Genomic DNA, 27,065 nt, shown 5'->3' with positions numbered 1-27,065 from the left:
CTAGTCGACCATCATTGGGAAGAGAGGCCTCTTGTTCTTGCAAACTTTATATGGCCTAGTACTGGGGAACGCCAGGGCCAAGAAGTGGGAGTGGGTGGGTAGGGGAGCGGGGGTGGGTATAGGGGACTTTCAGGATAGCATTTGAAATGTAAATGAAGAAAATACCTAATAAAAAATTGGAAAAAAAATAAATGTTACCCTAAGGCACATGTCTAGGAATGAAACCATGTAAGAACAGCAGAGACTATGCAGTCTGTCCATACCCCAGAGTCTGTGCAGCATTGTTTCAGTTTATACCCCAACATGGTCAGCCCCTGCCAACTCATGAGCTACCTTTTTTCTTTTTAACTTACTACATTAGCATATGACTCTGGGGGCAGGACCTTATCTCTATCATCATTTTCAGGACTCTTTTGCTGGTTGTTGCTTTGTTTCTAATTTTCTGGCTCGTGGCCTCTGTCCTTCTTTCTTGGAGATGGAACTTAACTATAGTCTTCTAAATAAATTCTTTTGAGAGTTACTTAAAGCCACTTGTTTTACTTTAGCTTCTGGATATGCTTTCCTTTTTGTTTTCAATCATCTCTGGCACCTGGGGACACGGTTGTTTTTCTATAAATTCACTTCTTTCTTGGCAGTGTAAGTGAGCAGGGCCCAGCTGTGGCAGGAGCTCTGGTCAGAGGCAGGAGCTGACTCATGGAAGGCAGTTCTTCAGAGAGGCCATCAATACTCAGTCTCTGGTTGCTGCTTCAAGAACTGTTGTTCACCCCTTGGGCTGGAGGCTGCTCTGACCAATAGGGGCCTCTGGGTGGGGTGGGGTGCACTGAACCACTTCCAGAGCCAGCTACTTTCACCTTCTATCCTCCCTTTGTTGGCATCTCCCAGTGCTCATCAGAACTTTGGATAGTTGGGCTCCTCCACAGGGTGTAGAGGGATCAAGGGCAGAAGCATTTGCTGATGATCATGAGTCACGAAGAAGCAAAGTGATTATTCTCTGGAGCTCTAATTGTGCTTCTGGTTTTCAGAGGGAACTATTGGGTGGTTCTTCTCTAAATATGTCATGCTTGCTAGGGGAATGATTGCCTTCCATGGATAAAGTATGCCAATCACCTTGGATTAGCTTTCATCTCGCCGTTTCAGGCCTACCCTAGGCACCTTGTTGCATCTCCATTTCTGAACCAGTATTGTAAGGATTAGAAACAGTAATTACAAAAGCTAAATGATTAGTGTGCACCTTAATTTTTGAAAATAATTAGATTAGTTTTAGGGCCTTGTAAGCTGCTTTCTTAGGTTAACACCTTTAATCATTATGTAATCTAGTAAGTGTGATTTTACCTCTATGAGTGAAGAAATAGCTTGGAGAGGTACAATGGCTAGCCCGAGATTACACAGCTATTAAGTGTAGGGTGTTTGTTTTGAAGGCCTCATCTCTATCCACTACGATACATTCCTGTTCTTTTGTGCTGGGGTGGAGAGGGAGAAGGGAAGCCTGGCCTTTCTTTCACAGATGTCCTAATGACAGTAAGGCTCCTAAGGGAATTTAGTGTCTGCACTTAGCACCGCTTTATACTTGCAGCCTCCTCCAGTCACACCTATTCCAGGAATTCTTCTCAGATGCCCTGCACCTACAAGATCATTCCTGTTTTCTCTACCTGCTTTGAATTTATATATAGCCTTTTGCTTGCTTTGAAAATTAGTGTTCAAGTCAGTGGACAGACAATTCAATTTCTCAATCCCAGACCAGAGACGACAGACAGACACCCACAGCTTTGCCACAAGACACGGACAAGGCAGTCATGTGAGACACAAGTTAAAATCTGAATGTTGTAAAAGAAATACAGACACTATTGTGTAATAAGGAAAGAGACTTCATTCAAGCTAGCTAGATACCTCATACCAGGCTTTTTATGCTGAGTATTTGTCTTGAACAGTGTATCATGAAGAGTAATCAAGGAAGAACATGGATTAAGGTTTCAACCTGGGAAATATGCCTAGGAACTGTAAGGATTTATTGTAGCTGCTTTGATTTTCCTATTGGTGGGAACAAGAAAGAATATGTTTGCATTTCCCATAAGTTGGCAATCTTGACTGCTGTCTATGCTTAGACTCTTTGGCAGAGGCTGGCTCCTTCTCTAATGTTTGGCTTTATTTTTCCATTCCCACCTAAGTGTAAAAGAGCAAACTTCATGGACCAATATGAAAGATAAATTACGGCCTAGTAGAGTCTGAAATCTACTCAAAAATGAAGCTGGAACAGTGTCCAGGCTTTTGAAAGTGAAGATAAAAAGTGGGTCCAGCCCCTTGGCTGGAGAATGGCATCTAGTTGGGCTGCTTTGTGTTTCAAGTCCTGGGTCTTGAAAGAGAAACATGGTATGTTCTGACTTATAATAAGATATTAGGCACAAAGTACAGGATAATCATGCTGCAATCCACAGACCCAAAGAAGCTAAGTAACATTTAGGACCCCAGTGGGTGGAAGATGCTTGAATCTCACTGAGAAGGAGAAACAGAATAGACATTAGGGGTGGATGAATGGAGGGAACTGGGTAGGGAAAGGGTGGAGTTTGTGCGTATGATATCTCTAAGATGTGCTAGAAACCTAGGACAATGGAGAATCCCAGAAATCTAGGAGGGTGACCCTAGTTATAGTCCTCGTAATCAAATATGGAACCTGAAACAGTCATCTCCTGTAACAAGAAAAGACTTCCAGGAGAGATTGGGATACCAACCCATCTAGAAAACCTTTGACCCACAATTTGTCCTGCTACAAGATGTACAAGGGTAAAGGTAGAGCAGAAATTGAGGAAATTGTCTACCAATGACTGGCTCAGCTTGAGACCCATGCCATGAGAGAGCCCACCCCTGATCCTATTAATGATATTCTGTTTTACTTGCAGACAGGTACCAAGCATAACTGTCCTCTGAGAGGTTTCACCGAGCAACTGATGGAAACAGATGAAGAGACCTATAGCCAAACATTAAGTGGAGTCTGAGGAATCCTGTGGAAGTTGCAGGGAGGATTGAAGGAGATGGAGAGGTCAAGGACACTGCATGAAGACATAGAGAATCAACTAACCTGGGCCCACAGAAACTGATCTGCCAAACAGAGAACATGCATGGTACAGTTCTAGGCCTCTGCACATATGTAACAGTTTTGCAGCCCAGTCGAAATATGGGACTTTTAATAGCAGGAGCAGGGACTGTCTCTGAATCTACTTTCTGCCTTCAGGTTCCTTCCCCTATCTGGGCTGCCTTGTCTAGCCACTATAGGAGAAGATGTGTCTAGTCCTATTGCAAAGCCTCCCCTTTTCTGAGGAGAAAGAGAAGACAGGAGGATGGGAGGAGGATAGGTGAGAAGGAAGGACTGGGAGAAGAGGAGGGATGAAAGGGAAGCTATGATCAGGGTATAAAGTAAATAAATTAATTAATAAAGAAAGAAAAAAAGGAGACGTCCTGGGTCTCCACTGCATTTCGTGATCGATTCTGGGATATAGTGGAAAAATTCCAGAACATATGAGCAGGTAACTTTCTGGAGCAACTCATCCATGTTCTGTCACCCAGCTACACATCCAAAAATAACCCATCTCACCTCTTCTCTGTGTATGGTGGTGGACTTTTTTCAAGGGACCAAAAGAATAGTTTTTGAGTCTATGTCTATGTAGTAGTAATTTAGTTTGTATGACCACACTATACCGGGTGGTCCATTAAGGTCCATCAAGGAAACATGGAGAATGGGAGCCCACTTCAAAGCTAGGACTAGAATTGATTGTTCTTGAACTGAACCTCAATGAACAAAAAAGAGAAAACATGGTTGGATGGAAGGTGAAGAAAAGGTGAGGAGATTGGGTGCCTGTGGACCCCTCCAGTGGGTGAGAGTTTGAGAAGGAGGAGAATTTTGCCAAACCATGTGGCAGAGACTATGGGCATTACAACAATGTTTTCACATCCTCTATGGGGAACAGAAAGACTTTGAACATAGAGACCCACTTAGCTTTGCATTTTAAAACATTGTCCAGCCGGGCGTGGTGGCGCACGCCTTTAATCCCAGCACTCGGGAGGCAGAGGCAGGCGGATTTCTGAGTTCAAGGCCAGCCTGGTCTACAAAGTGAGTTCCAGGACAGCCAGGGCTATACATACAGAGAAACCCTGTCTCGAAAAAACCAAAAAATAAATAAATAAATAAATAAATAAATAAATAAACAAATAAATAAATAAATAAAACATTGTCTATTAGGAGGATGGCGCAGTGTGGAGAGGTCAATAGGGAGTGGGCATCAAAGCCATTTTAGATGTGGCATAGACTGGCTTGGTGCAGCGTAGGGGCCTGGAGGGAGAGATTTTTGTATAACTGGGAAGTGGTCATGGGTCTTGCAGGAAGGAGCCAATGTGGCTTCCACTGCTTTGAACTTTGGCCACTGCAGGTTCCCTGATGAGGTTTTTCCGCTGAGGCAGAAAACAAAGAAGCAAAAATAAGTGTATGGGGCAGAGGGCAGACAGGTGAGTTAAGTGCTATGTGCCGAGTCAGCAGAAGATCATGGGGGAGGGGGTGGGTCTAGCTGAGTGTATAGCTGTCAGTAGAAGCTCTAGCTAAAACATTGAAAAATTTGGGTATGGACTGTGCATAGTGAACAGATCAAGAAGAGAGTAAGGGGTGAGTTCAGGTGTGACCAGCAGCAAAGAGTACAGCAAGGTGCAAGCCAACATGACCTTGGGACCTTGGTCTTGGTAGTAAGATAACAGCTGGTTCCAGATCTGGGGGATTTGGGCACTCAGAAGATAGACTGGAATGCACTTGGTTGAGGGGCAAGCAGGAAGGCATGGGGAGAGAGAGAGAGAGAGAACAATTTTTCAGTCAGTGAGACTAAGAAAGCAGGTGGTGAAAGGAGTCACAAATAGGAAGAATCATTCCAAATGGAAACCTACAATTCTGTTTGTAATCTGAGGGAAACTACTGAAAGTGTTGAGTCTAGCATGCCTGGGCTCCCTGGGACTTTAAGAGTCCTCTTAATGGCAATCTGTACAGAACTTCTAGACAGCAGACAAAGCAATCTTCTGGTCTGTGGGGACACTATGCAAACCCCTCTGCTATCAGCAAGGCCTCAACATCTGCTGCAGCCCCTTGTTCTGTGAAAGAAGGCCTCACAGCCAGAGGAACGGTCTGAACACCAAACCTGAATCTCCTCTTGCTCTCAAGGCTTCAGCCTGAGTCTGCCAGCAGCAAGCTTCCCTTGGGTTCCTTTACCAACAGGTCTCTTTATGGCAGAAGAGACAAGGGTAAAGTTGGATGGAACAGGAGACGTGCCTAGCACCAGGATAGCTGAAGTTCAGGCCTTCAGACCTTGCTTCTGTGTCAGGTGGAAGGAAGGATGCGTTCTTTGGCAAGGCCCGTGGCCTGGCTGCCACCTAGTGTTCAGTTCTGCGTATAACAAGAAAATCTCTCCCTGTCACTGTGGAGGATGCCAAGAAAGCCTTCAAAGCAGCAGAAACTTGAGCTCACCAGGCTGGACTAAGGAGAAAATGCATTTCATGTGGTGAAGACAGAGCAAAGTTACAAGTTATCTTGAGCCCAGAGGCCAATAATTTGATCATCACTCAGCACAGTTTTTTTTTTTTTTTTTAAAACAGAGTCTTACTCCATTTGCCTAGTTAGTATTGTTTTTCCCATTTTATAGATATGGCTTATTCTTGGAAAGTTCATACTAATTGGCTAAGTCATTTACTTGTTAAATACAAGAGTTACAGCCTGGAGAGGAGTCTTTAGGTTTGGGACTGAGCAATCAAAGTCTAAGGCACAAGTAGGCATGAAGCCTGGAGGATTGAGACCAAGGCCTGGCTAGCAAGGTCTAGCAAGGGTAAGAGATGGGACATCCTGTATGCATCTGTGCAGTATTTCTGGGCTTGCATGGAGCCTTGCCAGGGACACAGGCTCCAGCATGTCCTGCATTGGGCCTAGTCAGAGCTGACACCAGATCTCAGCTGTGATAGGAAGAGGATCTGAGGATGTTCGGCAAACATTGGAAAGAAGAACTCAAAATCAGTCATGCACTGGAGAGTAGATGGGCCCTAGGAGCAGGCAATGTTGGGAGAATCCAGGTCTGGTCATCTCTGTTGGATTTCAGGGAGGCAAGAGAAGAGAGCAGCCAGCTCTCTTTTCCTCACACCCAACTTTGCAGGGAGATCCTGGCCTCTTGACGTTCGGGTGGGGAAGAGTAGATACAGCTGCCTTCTGCTCCAGGTTCACAGCTGAGACACACAACTGTTTCTTCCTACCTGCCTGGGTGTCTCCGTAAAAGTCTGGAAGCAGCAGATGCTGTTGAGAGTAAGAAGCTGAGGTAAGGCTGGATCCTACATTCCACGTGCCAGCCAAGACCATCTACATCTGGTCTTCCAGTGAGTTAGTTAGGACAATGGCTCTGTACTTGGTACAGCTCTCTGCTGCTGTCACTTCCTGGAGCTCTTCTTGGCTTTTTTTCCTTTTTGTTTATCCAAATAAGGTTCCCTTTCGAAACAAACCCACATTTCTGGCTTTTCTAAACAAGAAGGCAGGATCAATCAGTTTCTGTACAGGGTAGGATTTTCTCTCTCTCTCTCTCTCTCTCTCTCTCTCTCTCTCTCTCTCTCTNTGTGTGTGTGTGTGTGTGTGAGAGAGAGAGAGAGAGAGAGAGAGAGAGAGAGCACATCTCTAAGGCTCCAGGGGCCTACACCACCCCTGAGCTAGAGTTTAAAGAGGAATGAGCTATGGTATGGTAAGAAGAGAAAGATCCTGGGGGAGAAGGCTGACAGAGGGGGCTGTTTCCAATGATGGCCTCTCTCCTCCCTTCATTCTCACTGCTCCTTGCCTCCCCATAGATAGTGACCACCTGACTATATAGTGAATTAGATCCCACTGATGATCAAGAAATCACAGTTGTTATATGTCTTCATCTTTGATGCATCCACTCAGTTTGTTTTAAAACATTATTTTTTTTAAATGTCTGCTTGCATGAATAAGACAGAGCCACTATAGGAAAGTCAAGGAAATATAATGAGAATAATATGAATTACATTGTACTTCCAATGAACTAAAACGAAGCAGCTGTATATTATTCCTAGTGATCAGTAAGATACCCCTAATTCTTTTTCCAGCCAGTAAAGGTTCATGGTGGTTTGGTGTCTTGCATACTGTGGGTATTCAACCCTTACGTGTTGGGTGCCTGGTTGTGGACAGGTGCTTGATGAGCTCAGAAGTTTCCTGTAAACATTAGAAAATGCTGTGTATTGGAGGTGGCTGCTTCTCCGTGGCAGAAGAGCTGGGACACTGCCAGATTCCACATCACTTGTTTTTCCCAAGTCAGCTACTGGCTCCCTGCCGAGGCAACATGCTGAGCCTTGCAGGGTCACCTGAGTGTGAATAAGTTCTGGGAGGGCCAGTCTCACAGCAGTTAGCTGTTGAGGACCTACTGGGTGCCAAGCCCCATGAGAGCTCTTGGGGGGGGGGGGTCCAAAGATTCAGGTTACTGGTCACAGGGTCTACAAACCACCCGGAATGCAGCTTGCCTTGGGTGGCAATCGAGTCAGATGTAAAGTACAGCAGAGATGGTTTGGGGAGTCGGCCACTCTAGAGAAGCTTCATAGAAAATGTGGCATGAGAGCACAGAGTGTAATAGGTGTGGGGGTGGCTGGGAGGGGTGTGTTCAGGACCACAGCTGGAGCGAGAGTCTGTTTTGAGAAAGAAAATTGAAAAAGTTGGAGCCATGACCTGGCAGCATGAAGGATTAAAATGTGTTTAACCAGAAACATAAGGAGTCATCTATTGCTTACATTTTCAAATCTGAAAGTGGTGTCAGCCACCTCAAGGCCCACTGTGAGCAGTGAGCTGCCCTGGCAGCATGGAATCCCCCCTCCTCCATGCTTAGTTTGGATTTGTCTAGCAAGATTCAGGTGTGTTTGATTGGGCTGTCCAGGCCCAGTTCCAGCTTGCCTTCTTCCAAACCACTGGGATTCTCAAGTCAGATGAGGCTGTTTTCACAAGTCCCAAACCTTCCTGCTGTGATAGCCCATCACCTTTGCGAGGCCTGTTGTCTCCACTAGACTCTGTGCTTTGCACAGGCAACAGATGTTGGGCTTTTCCCTGGATTCCTAACACCTCACTCAGAGCACAAATTCACTAGAGGTTCAATTTCCTCTTTCAACATATCACAGTCTCTGTGACAGTGCAGGTTGATTTCTCCATTTGAGACCCACTCTAGGGATGACCCTAAGCAGTGATGATTTGATGTAAGTAAGAAGGTCTGGCGAAGGTCTGGCGTGGGGTGAGTTCTCAGCAACCTCAATAAGCACTTGATGAGGGTCACGTTCCAGGCTTGGGTAATGAAATCTCACCACTCGATAGAAACTGGTTTTTATTGGCAACTTGACAAGTCAAACTACACAGCCGTTCCCACTCCACCTACAGCACCGGTAAGTGACAGATTTAGGTGGTAGATGCTTGGAGTGCCTTGAAGGTTTTGTTTTAGCCAATCAGCAGAGTGCTGCTATGACATGGGTGTGCCTTGATGACAAATGGTGGCCTGATTATTGAGGTCTATTGTTCCTAAGATAGGTTTTGGGAGGCCACCAGTGACTGAACCAGATTTAGAACTGCCTGCAGGGACTGGGAGGCAATGAGAAGCACGTCTTCTGGGTATCAATTCTGTTGCATCATTGGCCTCATTTAAGAACCTGGAACTTAGCCTTTGATATGAATAGTCCCCCTGAAGGCTCAGATTATTTTGACCCCCTAATTCTTGTAAAGGGATATCCAAAGAAGGGGAGATGGGAGAGTGGATGAAATGAGAGATGAGACTGATGGATGGTAAGTCATCAAGTTCTTGACAGATAAGTGATAGAATGCAGGGAGGGAGGGAAGGATGGATGGATGGATGGATGGTGGAATACAGGAATGGAGGAACACAGAATCAGGCTATACCCGGGATAGTCCACCTAGTAACATATGCTTGGTGCTAGTTCTAGGGTGCTGCTGTGGAGGTACCTCGGTTTTCAGCTTCTGACAGCAGTTTCTGAAGGCTTTCTCATTAACTTCATAGGGGCAAACCCATTCCATGTACTTTTTCAGGAATCAATAATAAATCAAAAGTTAATAACGCCTACATTTTCAAAGACTTGCCATCCACTAAGCTACCTTTTTAAAAAAAAAATATCATTTTTGTAATCTCCTCACTGAAAAGAGACTTCTTTTAGCCAGACTTTGACAAATTTACACCACTATTCCAAAGGAAAAAATTTTAATATTAAACACATTTGTTTAAATTTGTCATCCCAAAAACCTTAAGAGGTGGGTTGGGATACCACATGCTCAAACTTCAGCCAACGTGTGGAGGTGATATAAAACATCTATACACCTATATCACTCTCTCATGCGATAGCTGGGTAGACTGTATGGAAGAGAGTGATATACTTGCAAACAGAGCTCATTAAGAAAAATCACTCCTTTAAAAATACGAAAACAAACAATAAGACCACCTCACATACAGTTTCAGACAGAGTCACAGAAGCTCTTAGTGACCCATTACTTTTGAACAAGCTTGTTGTTTCTGAAACTCTGTACGTTTGCCTGAGCCTTCTCCAGTCATTATCCACATGCTTCATTCAGTAAGCTGATTTCGTCACCTATCATGATGTCATGAACATTTTTTTGTTGTTACATAGTCCTTGTAATTACTTTAAATGATTGTATAGTATTTCATTCATCATGGCACAGTTGATTATCTAGGATGCTTGTGGTTTAGATTCTTTGAGAATTTAAAAAATTTAATTAGTGGGTATTTTATTTTTTCCTCCTTCTCCTTCTTATGAATGGAAAAAATTTAAAAATGCTTATTTGATCCTTTTCAAAGGTTAGATTTCTTAGGGTAAAGACTGAATCCTAAAATTTAAGCATGGCTTAAACATATTGGAGTTATACTCTTATCCATAGTGATGACTCTGGAAATATCTACCGTTACACATATTATCTAATGAAATACTGAAAACATTTGCAGACTTTAGATATCATTTCATTCTGGGTGGGAAGCCAGAGGCCCCTACACTGAAGTGACTTGTCCAGGATCTGCACCTAGTGTATCATCCTTTCGCTCACAAGATCTAGCAATGCTGGGCACTGAATGACTTTGGAAGGTACTTGCTGGTGTAGTGTGCAAGTTGGTGGTCATGAATCAGACCTGGGCCTGTATCACTTCAAAGCCTGCACTGCCTTTTAAGCCTTGCCCATTGACTATGATGTTGGTTGGGATAGAGAGTGGGTATGCAGGTGTTTTTAACTAAGGACTCAGGCCTAGGGAAGCACCCCAGAGTTGAAATCGAAGTATACAGTTTCTCTAGACTTATGATTGCAAATCATTTTTCAGAAGTCATCACCCAAGTGGAGCTATCACACATTGCTAAGACCAGTCCACAGAGGGAGGTTCTAAGTACTGAGTGACACATTAGATTCAGAAACTTTGCTAAGTTTTGTTTGTTTATTATTGTTGTTTTTGGTAGTGGTGGTGGTTGTGATGGTGGTGTGTGTGCCTTTGTGTGTGTATGTGTGTGTGTGACCAGATGTTCCACATCACACACTGTTCTTTCAGTGGTGCCCAAAACACAACCACAGAGAGGGAGGGAGGGGAGGATCTGCAACACTTTAAAGAGGGACACTGTTTGAACTTCACCAGCAAGCATAGATGAGGGAAAAGCAAGTCCCAGGGACTCACAAAAAAATATAATGATCCATCCCTGTGAGAAATGAGGCTGTGTCCAATGAAGGCAATGTCAAAAGCAACAAAGGCTTGTAAGGTGGCAACCAGAGTCGATGGTGATCTATGTAGTACATGTGTGAGTATTGGGTATTCATGTGTGGCTGTGCGTATCTCCTTGTGTGGCACTCTGTCTGTCTTTCTCTGTGTGTGTGTGTGTGTGTGTGTGTGTGTGTGTGTCTATGTATGTATGTAGATATAGGAGAGTATCTGTGAGCACAGAGTGGCCTCAAACAAACACTACAGTGAGTTTTAAAAAACTGACAGAATGAACAATTTATTCTCTCAAGAGAATTCTTGCAAGCACCTATGTAGTGTGCTCGATAAATGGGAAAAGAAAGATGAGTTAGAGAGATAAAGTTCTTGCCAAATGGAACTCACAGTCTAGTGTCTACCAGAAAGTACACCAAGAAAAAGAAAAGGAATCACAGAGCGTAGCAAACATCAGGAATAAAGGAAAGATAATGGTATAACAGAAAATAACCATGGGTCAGAGTATCCTTCAGGGTCAGAGTCGGGCAATGCTACCTCAAGGGAGTCACATTTGAACAGAGGCCTGAAGAAGAAAAAACATTCTAGATAGATGACGTACTTAAGTGGAGGAAGGAAACCTGAATGTATCAGAAAAAAAGAGTAAATGGTATGTGAGTACAGCCATGACAACTCTTTTCTTTTTCTCCTCCTTCTGCTTCTCCTGCTTCTCCTGCTCCTGCTTCTGCACCTGCTGATTCTGCTTTATTAAAATCCCAATGCCAATAGCTTAATCTTTATTTCCCCATAATCCCCAAATACATTATTTTTAAAATTTTATTTAATTTCCTTTATATCCTGATCACAGTCCCCCCTCCTCTCTTCCCAATATCACCCTTACAATTTCCTCCCTCCATTGCCCCCTCCCCTTCTCTTCAGAGAAGTACCCTTGGGTACTACTTCACCCTGGGGCATCTGATCTCAGCGGGTCTAGGCACATCCTCTCCCACTGAGGCCCAACCAGGCAGTCCAAGTAGGGTGGATCCAATGGCAGGGAGCAGAGACCGAAGCAGCTTCCACACCATTTGTTGGAGGACCCGTATGAAGACCAAGCTGCACATTTGCTACAAATGTGTAAGGAGGGGATCTAGGACCAACTCCTGCATGTCCTGTGTGTTGGTGCCCCAGGCTCTGTGAGCCCTCCTGGTCCCAGGTTATTTCACTCTGTGGTTGTAGTTCTTGTGGTGTCCTTGAACCATCTGGCTCATTCAATCCTATCCCCTACTCTTCCACATGATTTCCAGGCTTTGCCTGATGTGTGTCTCTGCATCTCCCTCCATCTGCTGCTGGATGAAGCCTCTCGGGAGACAGTTATGCTAGGTTCCTGTCTGCAAGCATAGCAGAGTATTATTAAGTGTCAGGGCTTGGCTATCTCACATAATATGGGTGGCAAGTGGTGGACTTCTAGATTGAAGCTTAAGCCAAAATGAGTGGAATTTTAAGAAATATGGATTCTGAGTCTGACTATACAAGTGTCTCTGTTTCTGCCACACGATCTCTCTCTCTCTCTCTCTATCTCTCTCTCTCTCTCTCTCTCTCTCTCTCTCTCTCTCTCTCCCTTTGTGTGTGTGTGTGTATGTATGTGTGGTATTGCTGTGTATCTCCTCCTGGTTTTGATCAATTAAAGAGGCAATTTAGAGACCATTTCTTCTCACAGAAGACCAGGATTTTGAAAAGTGGTCCATTACTTACTTGTCAGAGATAAAAGATGTGACTTTCAGTTATTCACTGTATTTTTACTAAGCAGCCACATGGCCTATTCCTTGTTCTGGGTGCCAAGGGTACAGCAGTGAACAAAATGCAAGCATTTCTGCCCTCCTGGAGTTTACTGTAAAGGCTAGTAACAGGAAAGACAACAAATAAAACATGAGGGAGACTAGCAAGCACTATGGAGAAAGAGCAGGGATGATGGGTGGGTAATGATGTAGATGGGTGGAGAGTGGGATGGGGATGGATAGGTAGTATATATGTCAGTCTGCAAAATGTGTATACAGCCTCCACAGAGGCCATTGTGGGCAATCTATTGCTACAGTGCCACTGTCCCATGGCCTGCAGGCAGACTTGACACATCTTCCTGTTTGTTTGCTTATTGGGACTTTCCAACCTCACTCCTCCTCTGTGATAATCTTATTTACTTGTTTGTTCTTTCTTTAAATAATGCTGGTGAATGCAGATGTGATTACAGAAGGTGTGAACTGTGGGAGAAGGAACTGAGAATGGGGTCAGGTCTGTGAAAGCTAAGGCCATGGCCTTGGAGAAGAGGTGAAGCATAGAAGGAACTAGACTCTGATACTGAGTTTGTAGCCAGACAATTCCGAATTAAAGTTTGGGGGAGTTTTCTGATTGGAAATAAAAAGATATTCAGGTAGGAGAAGGGCCTGGGGAAACAGGTTGGTTGAGATACCCTGATGTCTGGGTTAGCTGTGTGAGCCACTCCCTTATTGGTCTGCTGGGACATGAGTTGAATTAGAGGCCAGTTTTGTTCCTGATTTATTGCTAAGATGTGAAAAGAATTTCAACTGGAGGGACCCTTAACCCTACACTGACCTTAATGCTGTTGTCCCACCTATGGTAAATTGCAACACATTTCCCCATGGGAGCCTAGGGAGGAGTGCCCTTAATCAGCAACCGAAACTCGGGGCAGGTGTTAATTAGTCCATCTTGTGGTGATCCTATCTTTCCTTCATTAAGGATGAGGACAGAATAGGGCCCCCTCTTGCTCCTGAGATCCTCCCTGTCTTCTACAGGAGGCTGCTGGGGTGGGGAGTTTAAGTGTAAGAGCCATGTGGAATTGAACGTCCCAGCTCTGCCATGCCAGTCCCAAGGGGAGCATTCCATCCTAGAGTCACACTGCAGGAAGAAGCAGAATGACCTCTAACAGCCTTACATCCTGGGAGTTGTCTCACCGCAACAGGAGGACCTTCTTGCTGTGGTACCACACCAACAAATTGTTCTTATTCTGAGCATTTCCTCACCATGCTCCTCTAGCACTGAGAAACAAATACACTCAGGGATATGCTCACCTCAGCCTTCAGAGGTGGCTACTTGTAACTGGAGAAGTTTAATAAGAGAGCACCAGGTTGAAATTGAGGCATCAAAGTTGTCAGCCTTAGTAGTTACATCTGGGTCATGTGACTATGGTCAAGTCACACAAAGTGTGTTAAAAATGTCTCCTGTTAAAGGAATTTGAGCGTTTTAAATAATTCATTTTATCAGAGACATTTACATTTGTGGTGGAGAAGTGGAAGAACATTAATGGAAATTATGTGAAATCCCTGAGATGTTAGCCTGGTTTATGATCTGGATATGTTAAATCACACTCTTGTGAGAGTGGACCTGTTTAGGAGGGGAAACCCAACACGGGTTTTAAATGTTTAAATACTCTTTGGAGTCAGGTTTATAGGCAAAATAAAAGGACTTTAGAAGGTTTCACAGGCCTTGTCTGTCAGGGCCTGAGATTCTGACAGAGGCAGTGCATTAGGCTTCAAGCTAATGGAGCCCAGCCTTTCTGTTATGTGACATGAGCTTTAGCTCAGATGCCAGCCCCACCCCTTATCATTTGACTTTAGACAAGTTTCTTCAACTTTTGAGTATCCATTTTTTAAATTAAACTAATAAAATTTATTTTAAAATATATACCCAGTATTGACGTTTTTAAGTCATCAAAATAATTTATAATAGTTAAATGCCTCTTAAATATACATGATATCTTCTGAAGCTAAAATTAATATGCACTCAAACAGTTTTTAAAATCTATTTGGAACATTAAACATAATAGAAGTAGAAAGAATCTCTTATGAAGTCCTCTATGAAAGGAAATTGTGACAAGTTGCTGATTAGACAGAAACCATTCCATCGCCAAGGGAGAATACTCATCATAACGGTCATATAATGAATTGGGTAGTGTTCCTTCAGTTTCTGTTTTGTGGAATAGTTTGAAAAGTATTGGTATTAGGTCTTCTTTGAAGGTTTGGTAGAATTCTGCACTAAACCCTTCTGGTCCTGGGCTTTTTTTGGTTGGGAGACTTTTAATGACTGCTTCTATTTCTTTAGGGGTTATGGGTCTGTTTAGATGGTCTATCTGATCCTGATTTAACTTTGGTATTTGGTATCTGTTTAGAAAAGTGTCCATTTCATCCAGATCTTCTATTTTGTTGAATATAGGCTTTTGTAGTAGGATCTGTTGAATTTTTGAATTTCCTCAGTTTCTGTTGTTATATCTCCCTTTTCATTTCTGATTTTGTTAATGTAGACACTGTCTATGTGCCCTCTGGTTAGTCTGGCTAAGGGTTTATCTATCTTGTCGGCTTTCTCAAAGAACCAGCTCCTGGTTTTATTGATTCTTTGTATAGTTCTTTTTGTTTCTACTTGGTTGATTTCAGTCCTGAGTTTCATTATTTCCTGCATTCTACTCCTCTTGGGTGTATTTGCTTCTTTTTCTTCTAGACTTTCAAATGTGCTGTTAGGCTGCTAGTGTGTGCTCTCTCCAGTTTCTTTTTGGAGACACCCAGAGCTATGATCTTTCCTTCTAGAACCACTTTCATTGTATCACATAAGTCTGGGTATGTTGTGCCTTCATTTAGTTCTAAAGTCTTTAATTTCTTTCTTTATTTTTTCCTTGACCAAGTCATCATGCAATAGAGCATTCTTGTTCTCTTAGGGTTTGTATAACATCTGCCCAGAATCTTCTAGCTTTCATAGTCTCTGGTGAGAAGTCTGGTGTAATTCTGATAGGTCAGCATTTATATGTTACTCTTACTGCTTTTAATATTCTTTCTTTGTTTTGTGCATTTGGTGTTTTGACTATTATGTGACAGGAATTTCTTTTCTGGCTCAATCTATTTGGAGTTCTGTAGGCTTCTTGTATGTTTATGTGCACCTCTTTCTTTAAGTTAGGGAAGTTTTCTTCTATAAATTTGTTGAAAATATTTACTGGCCCTTTAAGTTGGGAATCTTTGCTCTTTTCTACACATATTATCCTTAGGTTTAGTCTTCTCATTGTGTTCTGGATTTCCTGGATGTTTTGGGTTAGGAGCTTTTTTTCATTTTTCATTTTCTTTGACTGTTGTGTCAATGTTTTTTATGGTATCTTCTGCACCCGAGATTCTCTCTTCTATCTCTTGTATTCTGTTGGTGATGCTTGCATCTATGACTGCTGGTCTCTTTCCTAGGTTTTCTATCTCCAGGGTTGTCTCCCTTTGTGATTTCTTTATTGTTTCTATTTCCATTTTTAGATCCTGGATGGTTTTGTTCAATTCCTTCACCTGTTTGGTTGTGTTTTCCTGTAATTCTTTAAGGTATTTTTCTGTTCCCTCATTAAGGGCTTCTAGCTGTTTACCTGTATTTTCCTGTATTTCTTTAAGGGAGTTATTTATGTCCTTCCTAAAGTCCTCTATCATCATCATGAGATGTGATTTTCTTTTCTGGTGTTTTGGGGGTATGCAGGGCTTACTGTGGTGGGAGAGTTGGGTTCTGATTATACCAAGTAGCCATGATTTCTGTTGCTTATGTTCTTGCCCTTGCCTCTCACCATCTGGTTATCTCTGGTGTTAGCTAGTCTTGATGTCTCTGACTGTGGCTTGTCCCTTCTGCAAGTCTATATGTCAGTACTCCTAGGAGACCAGTTTTCTCTGGGAGGAATTTGGATATGGAGAGCTGTTGCACAGCGTCAGTCCCCAGGTGCAGACAGAAACAGGAAGGATCCTGTCCCCAGCTGTTCCTTGGTTCCTTCGTCCTGATAGCTCTGGGCGTGTCCCTCTTGGGCAGAAGTGGTGGTCTTACCTGTGCTCACAGGCATGTCAACACTCCTGGGAGACCATCTCTCTCCTGGTGGTATTTGGGTATGGAGAGTTGTGGCACAAGACCAGTTCTGGGTACAGAGAGAAACCCGAGTCTCCATTTTTTTTTTTAAACATATACATTTGGGATAATTATACATCCCATTTGTGTTGGGTGTTGAAATGAAAAAACAAAATGAGAAAATTGTGTGAAGTGTTTTACACGGTGGTAGCATATGGAACCCAGAAAGCACTGACTGGCGACCATGTAATTCTTGGGCTGGATTTCCAGGTTCCGATTTCTCAGACTTGTTTCTAATTCTCTTTGAGAGAAGAAGGCTCCACTTGCACAGCAGTGGAAGGGCCTAGCTGACACATAAAGGAAATGACCAAGAAATTGTACAGTGCAAGGTCCTCTGATGGGACCTGCCTCACCTTTTAATTTGCAAATAAGAGATAGGTGCCCAAATGGTCTCAGTAGAAGATTACTGAAAAGATGGAAAAGGACCCAGGTGATTTGGTACGGGGATCGAGGAGCCTCCCAGAGTCTTTCAGGTTTTATAATTTATCCCTGAGGTGAGATATTCTACCCAGGTCACTGCTGCACAGCTCTGAGGTCCAGGGAGCTTTTCCATGAAGGACAGAGCAGTGTCCAAAGCAGTCATTTCCAAAGTCCACAGGCGCCCCCTGTTGGTTAAGAGCTGAGGCTGCTTTGAGTTGTGTTTCTGGGTACCTTGCACTACACATTGTGGTGTGATTGTTTTTGTTTGTTTGTTTTTTACTGTAACTATTCCAGTTCACTATCCCATTTTTAAAGACACCCTGATAGTGATAAATAATAGTAAGAGACACATTTAGCAATGCAAATACCACCCCAGATTTCTATCTAACACATTTCTATCTAACACATACCAGAGCCAGATTTCTATCTAACACATTTCCTTCTGTCAGAATGAGTCTATAAGCACTTGAGTGTCTCAAGATGTCCTTATTTCTCCTCATGTTTGGAAGGTAGGTTGTCTGGGTATAAAGTTCTGGGATGTCAGTTCTTTCAGTAGTATACAGATACTGTGCTACATTGTATGATGTGGTTGTTTCTGTCAAGTAGGCTGCCACCCCTCTACTCTGCATTTCTGGGTGAAAAACAGATACTTTTTTCCCCTGGCTACATTGTTGAAGCCTTTCTTTATTACTGTCCTACCAAATTTTACCTGGAAGTACCTTGGTATAATTTTATTTGTGCTTCTTGTGTTTTAAAATTAATAATATTCCCCAATGCATAGTTTTCTTTTAAAAATTACCACTTGGAAAAATTGTTCATTATTTCTTCAGAACACATTTCTCCTACCATCACCTCAGTCTTTCTTTTGGGGATTCCAGCTACCAGGGCCATGTGAAGTTGACTGCCCCGTGTTTATGTCACTCTAACTAATTTCATAGTTTTTGTTTCCTCTCTTTGAATCATTTCTCTAGCGAGGTTTCCAGATCTAGTAACTCTTTTTTTCCCCCTGTGGCATGTAACACTGCTAATCAAGCCCACCTCCTCTATGATGGACTTGTGCCACATCCAGTTAATTTCCTTCTCAGACACTTTAGTTTCTCTTTCAAGGAACTTGATATGAGCCCCCATACCCACTTTCTTTGCCTCTGCTGAACTTTTTTGAACTGTAGTTTGCGTGTCCCTAATGCCCTTATTTACTGGGTCTATCAGTCTGTACTTTACCACTGAGTTATATCCCCAGCCCATGACTAATCTTTGTTAATATGGTATCCTCAGGGTTATTGGTTCCACCCCCAATATTAAAACCCAAAGTGCTTAACCCTGTGAATACTGTTCCTTTCAGTTTTGCATCAGATGTGGAGGGAGAGCTGAGTACATCTATCTACTGCCTGGTGAGTCTTGGGGTGTCCACTGTGAAGACATGGCACTCTTTGTAACCATGGGTGAGTCGTGCTTGGGAGTGATGGCTCCTTTCCTTGACTCAGAAATCTTCCTCACTGATAAGAGTTCAGCATCTCAGGGCTACAAATTTGAGAGGGCCACTCCTGATTGTCAGAGCAGAGTGCCCTTTCCCACATATAGATGCATAATCTATCTATCTATCTATCTATCTATCTATCTATCTATCTATCTATCTATCTATCTATCTATCTATGTATCTATGTATGTATGTATGTATGTATGTATGTATCTATCTATCTATCTATCTATCTATCTATCTATCTATCTATCTATGTATCTATCTATCTATCTATCTATCTATCTATCTATCTATCTATGTATCTATCTATCTATCTATGTATCTATCTATCTATCTATCTATCTATCTATCTATCTATCTCTATATCATCTATATCCCCCCCCCTCTCTCTCCCCCTCTCTTTCTCTCTCGTCTACATAGTCTTTCCAGAACTCAACCTTGCAATTTTTTACTCAAAGAGTCATGCAGGACCAAGCTTAATTCTTTGGTCCTGGGAGAGTACTGGTTTTGCAGATTCCCTCCCTGTGCCACAGCCTGGAAACCCACACTAGAAAGCTGAACAGCTCTAAGGTTTAGTTTGCATCTTATCATCTATCTGGATCTTGGTTTGCTCTGACTCAATATTTTGAAAACATCGCTTTCTGTATTTTGTCAGGTTTCATAGTTATTTTAGGGGAATGATAAAGTCATTTCTGCATCTCCATTTTTGCCAGAATATGAAATTTACATTTTATACTTTCATTAGGTTAATACCATTATTCTGGTCTTCCTGAGGGATTAAAAACTAAATCATAGAAAACTGAGTAAAATCATAAAAGCTTGTTATTCTAGGATTCAGGAGGCTGAGGCAGGATGATTACACCATTGCCTCAAATTCTAGGGCAGCCTGAGGTACACTGTAAGACTCTGTCAAAAAAAGAAGAAAGAAAGGAAAGATTATAATTACATTTGTATCCTATTAAAATTTCAAATTGATTGAGAAAGACGTGCCATCCCCATTCCTTCCACCCCACCCCACATAAACAGTGTGCTCAAACATCTGCATTTTCCACGAGTGAGGTGTGGTACCATCTTTTCTGTTCAGAAATAGGTTCACATAAGTGCCAGGCCAAGGTCATCTGATAGGGCAGCAAGGAATTAAATCAGGGCAGTTGGATGGTCCATAGCACAACTGAGGGTATGTCAATTTTATTAAGAACAATTAGACCTTTTATACCCTTATCAGAAAGAGAATACTGTATCAGTTGCAGGGATCAATTCAGTTGTAGTTTCTAGGATACAATGGCATTTGTAAGCTATATAGGGCACACAAGATTAATGTCTAAGACCAATTGTCCTGTCAGGCTTCCATGAACTCTAACCTGGAAAAACTATGACAAAAGACCCTCAAGGCAGCTAGGCCAGGGAACTCCACGATTGCCTGCGGGTCCACGGTCCTTGATAGACATTTTCTAAATGAAGAGTTGAGAGGTGAGAGGCTGAGTACAAATGGGTGAGAGAAATGGTAGATAGTAAAGAGGAAGGAAGCAGGGTGGATGTGTCTCGGGGATACTCCAACCCATACTTCAACTCACTCTGTCATCTCTCTTCCCACCAAGGGTGAAATTTCTGCTTCCTTCACAGAGCCTATTTATTTAGTCTTCAAAACTATCACTATTTTCTTAAGGGCTTCCCTAGGATATCTACAAGCTTCTTTCATGACCATTCTCACTTAGAGGCTTAAAAGACACTGGTACAAAGTCAGAGGAAGTAGATCAGGACAGATCAGCATCTCCCAGGACAGAGCCGAGGCTGTGGGTTCTCTGATACCCTTTAGGAGCAAAGTCTATGGTGCTTTTGTTATTTAGGGCAACTGTGTGAAGAACAGTTCTGCCTTGTGACTATGGTACCACACTCACTGCCTGACTGTTGGAAGCAAATTTCCAGAACCCAAGACAGATAGGAAGGACTTGAACATGAAAGAATCAGTTCCATGAGAGTTACTGAGCCTAAAAGGACCAACCAAGCTTCATGTTGAGGCTTGGGCTTCTTGTTCTTCAAGACAGTAGTTGCAGAATACCTAGAGAAGAAGGCTAGAGCACACTTGACAGAATGAAGAGCTACGGGGTGGACACTTAAGTTACATGATATTTTAGGGAAGATGGTAGGTTGCTTTAGACAGTTAGACCCTGCCTAGAGTCCTGGAAGGGAAACTGTACCCTAAAGAATGATGACATCTGCCAGACACAGTACTGGTATTAAAATCTTGATTTTCTCCATTCCTTACAACAGCCTTATCTGGTGGGCTCTGCCCTTTATAACAGAGGACAATTAGACTTCTATGATGCTTACTGTCCCTGTGCTTTATAACAGAGGACAATTAGATTTCTATTTTTTTGTTTTTTGTTTTTCTGAGACAGGGTTTCTCAAAGTGTTTTTGCTTCTGTTATACCCCTTCTTGACCCTGTGTGAGGCTCCTACCCCGGCCACCCTAATGCCTGAGGCATTCTTCCTGGGGGAGTTGAACCTCCAGAGTGAGTTCACCTGAAGGCTTTACTTACACCAATACCTCAGGTCCCTTTCAGACCCCCAACACATTTCTGCCATCCCAACTCAGAAGAGTAAGCCTCATAGAAGTCTAATTGATGCCGGGCTTGGTGGCGCACACCTTTAATCCCAGCACTTGGGAGGCAGAGGCAGGCAGATTTCTGAGTTTGAGGCCAGCCTGGTCTACAAAGTGAGTTCCAGGACAGCCANTCATTGCCAAGATGAAGGGCACCTTTGTGGAGAGAGATCGAAAACGAGAGAAGAGGAAGCCCAAGAGTCAGGAGACACCTGCTGCCAAAAAGGCTGTTCAGGGTGGGGCAGCTGCCCCCGTGGTGGGTGCTGTCCAGCCTGTACCGGTAAGCAGGGTGCAGAAAAGTGTCCCTCCCACTGCCAGACCTTTTTCAGCCACATGGCTTTGTGTGGGGTAGAGTGAGGGGATTGTCCCATTGTTGGGGGAGCCAGATGGATGGAGCAGGTCTCTCTCTCTTCACCTGCGTACACTTGAGTGTTGGGAAAGTCTGTCTCCTAATTTTCTTTTTTGAGTTTGGTTTGGTTTTGTTGTATCTTTACTTAAGTGTGTGTATATGTGTTTGCGAGTTCATGTTTGTGCATGCTCCTGCTAAGTCCATGTCTTTATAGAAAGTAAAAATTTACCAGCCTACTATTGGAAATAGGCAAATTTCATTTAGAGAGACTAATGGATTATAAACTACAAAAATTGACAGTAGCCTGTGGGAGACTGTACATCCAGCCCGCAGTACTATAAGCAGGAGAAGGAATGAAGAGTCCGTTGTTTGCATTAAGCTAAGATATTACTACAGAAGTAAATAAGTGCTTGGTAGGCTTCCTGTGGTGCCGTTGTAGGAGGTGGAGCCTGCACAAGATGTAAGGCAGACCTGATCATGATGCTATCTGTGCTGGTAAAGTGCTTGCAAGCAAGCCAGGGGACCTGAGTTCAGTTACTGGGTCCCATGGGAGGGGGAGGGAACCACCTCTGGAGGGTGTCCACTGTGACTGCTGTGTGTAGCCCTGTGATAGAGAGATGGCAATAAGGTATGACAGAGTCCTTGTGTTGATGCAGGGTAGTTGGATATACAGGAGGAAAGGTTAGCCCTGCCTAGGACTAGGTGTGGCTGGTTCACATAAGGTCCTGGGTTCAACCCCCAGCACCTGAAATGAAAGAAGGAAAATTTACCTTGTACTATGTATCAGCGTTGAAGCGTGCCCTGGGAGGGTGGTATAGCACATATCTGCAGTCTAGCAACTGGGAGGTTGAGGTTATTCTGGCCCTCATTTTGAGAACTCAAGCTGACCCAATAAGACATGATATCCCGCTGGGAAGTGGTGGTGTGCACCTTTAATCCCAGCACTTGGGAGGCAGAGGCAGGCAGATTTCTGAGTTTGAGGCCAGCCTGGTCTACAAAGTGAGTTCCAGGACAGCCAGGGATATACAGAGAAACCCTGTCTGGAAAAACAAAAACCAAAGAAACAACAACCCCCCCCCAAAAAAAACCCAGAATATATTGTATACAAATAACATTATTTTCAATTAGAAAAAAAAAACTACTGTAGCAACAACGTATAACAGGAGCAAAAAACATGAGGTGAATGAACATGAAAAAAAGATCTAGTCTGTAGAGAAACTGAATTCAGGTGAAGGAGTGAAATCTTTGAACTGTGTGAAATTGTGTTAAAGTCCAAAATGGTGGACGAGGAATGGTTTATGTTCAAGTTAATAAGAGGCTCCCGGGATCCACACCTATCTTCCACATTACTCATGAAACATAGATAAGAATGAGGTAAACCAGATGCCTCATTTTGGCATCTGGAGTGAACAGCACTCTGCAAATAAATCTTCAATAAGACACCTGTTAAAATATACACACTGCTTCTGAGGAGCAAGAGTTACATAACACCTCTACCCTATTAGTTTTATCAAAGCAATTTGTCACTTATCCAGAACAATATACAAAAGGATGGAGTGGGCATTTTGATCACATAATCACTTTGGTTGGCCTTTGTGAAGGGAACTGCTTCTAGGACAGGAAGGGTAGAGGGGTCTGAGAGAAAGGAGATCCAATTTGGGAACATCCCCTCTCCTCTCCAGGCAAAGTGCTGTTTGATTTGTTTCTGTGGCTGCCCTGAATGGCAGGCTTGGGACTCTGGTACTCTGGCTCCCTCTTCAGGCTAAGTTTTGAAGTGCATAACCTTGCATCAAACGTTGCAGATTTGAAGACCCTGTCAGGAAAATGTATCCTGGCCTGGGGTGAGCAGATGTGGGCAGTGGCATCACTGCTGCTGTTGTACAAGGACATAAATCATGCTCAGAGCTTCCCAGGCTAGCAACTCAATAGTGTCAGAGTTGAGGCTGACCTCTGTGTTTGCTACTCTGAGACACAGGAAAATCTCAGGGCAAGGACCAATTCTTACCTTCTTCCACCTCACCAGACTATAGCTGAGGGCAATAGACATGAGCTCTCAAAGACAGAAGCCTAAGCCCCCACCCTTCGCATGTCTCCCCCAGAGCTTGGCAAAAATCTCACCCTACTTCACAGGCTGAGTCTTAATTAGAGATGTATGGGGATCAGTCCTTCCGTCCTGCATTGTTTCCATGTCATCTGCTTGGTTTGCTCCTCACCTTCATTCATGTTCTTGGAGATCATCTGGCAAACTGTCTTTATGGGGACTCCCCCACCTCCTGCTGCCTTGCCTTTGGGCAGTTACCTCTTGTTTTATTCCCTGTTTGACATGTGAGAAAAATCTGAATTTTAGAGGTGGAAGAGCACCCACCCATCCATCCATCCATTTATAAAAACATGAAGTATTTAGTGTGCCTCTTCATAAGTCTCTTCAATGTTGTTGATGGTAAATAATGCTTTGATGTAATCAGTGAACAATAAACTGAATAAGTAAATTGTACAAAATTTAAGGTAGACCTGACTATAAAAGAAAAGCCACATTAAAAAGGCTTGGGGGTATGAGGGCCAGGGGTGTAAATTATACTTTTAATGGGCTAGAGCTTTATTAAAAGCCATGACTGAGGTAAGGTAGTGACTCAAGCAGATAACTTGGTAAGAAGATTCCAGGCCAGTAGGTGTCTGAGCTTACTTATTTGTCAAGGTCAACTAACATGACCACAAAGAATTAAACCATGTTGGTTGGACGAGCCACAGCATATCTGAGCTGTGACAATTTTATTGAGAGCAGTCAGACTTTTTAATACCTTTATCAGAAACAGAATATAATGGCAATTGCTAGGATCAATACATTTGTAGTTGCCAGAAACCAATGACTTTTGCAAGGTATACAGGGTACACAAGATTAATGTCTAAGACCGATTGTCCCGTCAAGCTTTCATGCTTCCTTGACTACTAAGGGAACCAGAACAGCTAACCTATTAGCTCATTGACCATGGAAAAGCAACATACGATTTCTGGGTCTCAATTTCTCAACTTATAAATGGATTTATAACCCTCTCCAAGGGGAGATGATAGGTGAGCATGTGTAGGTGCCCTGCCTGTGAGGCCCAGCATGGAATACATACTCCAGATGTGGTAATGCACATTCCTTGTTTCTCTCTCACTGTTCTCCAGCAACAATATGTATGAGTTAGGCTCACTGGCACATTTGTCCTGTTTTTGTCTATGACCTAGTCAGGAAACCATAGAGTTGGCCTTGCCTAGCTGCCTTGAGAGACATGTGTCATAGGTTTTTCATGTTAGAGTCCATGGCTCCTGGGGCACAATATGCCTTTTAGTTCCTGAGAGACCAGTGCACAACCCCAGGCAGTGAGGCATTCAGGCCATATTGTGCTTCTCTGTATGTTCCCTTATTACTTGGGGAAACATGAAAACTTGCTGAGACAATTGGTCTTAGACATTAATCTATGTGCTCCTTTCTTGCGGCTGATGGGGACTAGAGCTCAGGAGATCTTTATCAGAGATCTGTGTGTTCTTTCGTGTGTGAGTGTGTGTGTGTGTTGGACTAGAGTCTGGGTATTGCAGACAGGTATCTGTATTTAGTTCCTTCCTGTCTTTTGTGCCTAGACACATGATAAACACTCACTGATAAGTGGATATTAGCCCAGAAACTTAGGATACCCAAGATACAATTTGCAAAACACATAAAAATCAAGAAGAAGGAAGACCAAAGTGTGGATACTTCATTTCTCCTTAGAATGAGGAACAAAATACCCATGGAGGGAGTTACAGAAACAAAGTTTGGAGGTGAGACAGAAGGAAGGACCATCCAGAGACTGCCCCACCTGGTGATCTATACCATAATCAACCACCAAACCCAGACACTATTGCATATGCCAGAAAAATTTTGCTGACATGACCCTGATATAACTGTCTTGTGTGAGGCTATGCCAGTGCCTGGCAAATACAGAAGTGGATGCTCACAGTCATCTATTGGATGGAACACAGGGCCCCCAATGGAGGAGCTAGAGAAAGTACCCAAGGAGCTGAAGGGGCCTGCAACCCTATAGGTGAAACAACAATATGAACTAACCAGTACCCACCGAGCTCATGTCTCTAGGTGCATATGTAGCAGAAGATGACCTAGTCAGCCATCATTGGGAAGAGAGGCCCTTGGTCTTGCAAAGATTATGTGCCTCAGTACAGGGAACTGCCAGGGCCAGGAAGTGGGAGTGGGTGGGTTGGGGAGCAGGGCAGGGGAAGTGTATAGGGGACTTTTGGGATAGCATTTGAAATGTAAATGAAGAAAATAACTAATAAAAATTGTTAAAAGGAAAGGAAAATGAAAAGAAAAAAGAAGAGGAGAGAAAAGGAAAGGAGAGAAATGAAAAGGAAAGGGAAGGAAAGGAAAGAAAAGAAGAAAAAAGAAAAAAAAAGGAAAAAAAAAAAAGAAAAGATCCTGCCAGGCTGCTTGCCTGGTGAAGAGTGGCGCCACCTGCCGCTTGTATGTGGGATCTGCTTTTTCACACAAGGGCTTGTCTTTAGGTCTATCTCAAAGTGGCACAGAGTCTTCCTGGGTATGTGACTCTAGCAAATCAGTTCTTATTTGTCTTCCGTAGCACACTGGGTCTATAATTCTTTGTAGTGTCATCATTCTTACTTCCTTTGTCTGCTTGTGTGAGTGTGTATTAGTTTACCATCACCATGTTCCCACCTTCAGTAAACTATTAAGACTTCAAAAATTATCTACTCTAAACCATCCCCAGCAGTCCCCAAACACCCTGGTCCCTCTTGTCCCCAAAATTTCCTACTTCCATCTCTATTGTGTCTGTTGTATCTGTCTCCCTCCAGTGGAGGATCAGGGAGTCAGCACCATTTGTCTCTGATTCCTAAGATGACTCTAAGGCCTGAGAATATATGAGGTGTTCAGTACTGTTATGAGAAAGAGCGAGTGGGAGAGTGCTGAAAGCATCCTATACCCTCATAGGCACAGTTTATACAAGTAGAAAATGTGGTCATCCAATGGCAACCTTCTAAAGGATGATTGCATCTGCAAACTTCTGCCATTAATTATTTCTTGATGCTGGCAACTCAGTAGCATCTCTTTTAAAAACTTTCATAGATGTCAAGACTCACACAAAACTCCAGATGTCGAAATCTTGACTTTCACACAGATCAACTGTATGCATTTTGAGTTTTGCTAACATAGGCTCACCTTGTCTTTCCCTTTTATTGAAAATAATATACCCTGATTACAGATTCCCTTCCCTCTATTCCTCCTAGTTTCTGCACCTCTCCCCTCTCATATGGACCCACTCCTTTTCTGTCTCTCATCAGAAAACAAACAGATTCATAAGGGATAATAATAAAACAAAATACAATAATATAAAAAACCCTAACACATTGGAATTGGACAAAACAAGCAGAAGAAAAAGAGCACCCAAGAGAAGGCACACAAAACACATTCTGGAATCCCCTAAAAAAGCTGGAAGACATAATATATGTACAAGGAACCTATAGGGTAAAAAGAAAGAAGAAAAAAATAATTAAAATACAATTAAA

This window comes from Mus caroli, chromosome 3 (assembly GCF_900094665.2).
Source record: "Mus caroli chromosome 3, CAROLI_EIJ_v1.1, whole genome shotgun sequence".
Taxonomy (NCBI): domain Eukaryota; kingdom Metazoa; phylum Chordata; class Mammalia; order Rodentia; family Muridae; genus Mus; species Mus caroli.
Note: the sequence above shows the minus strand (reverse complement) of the source record.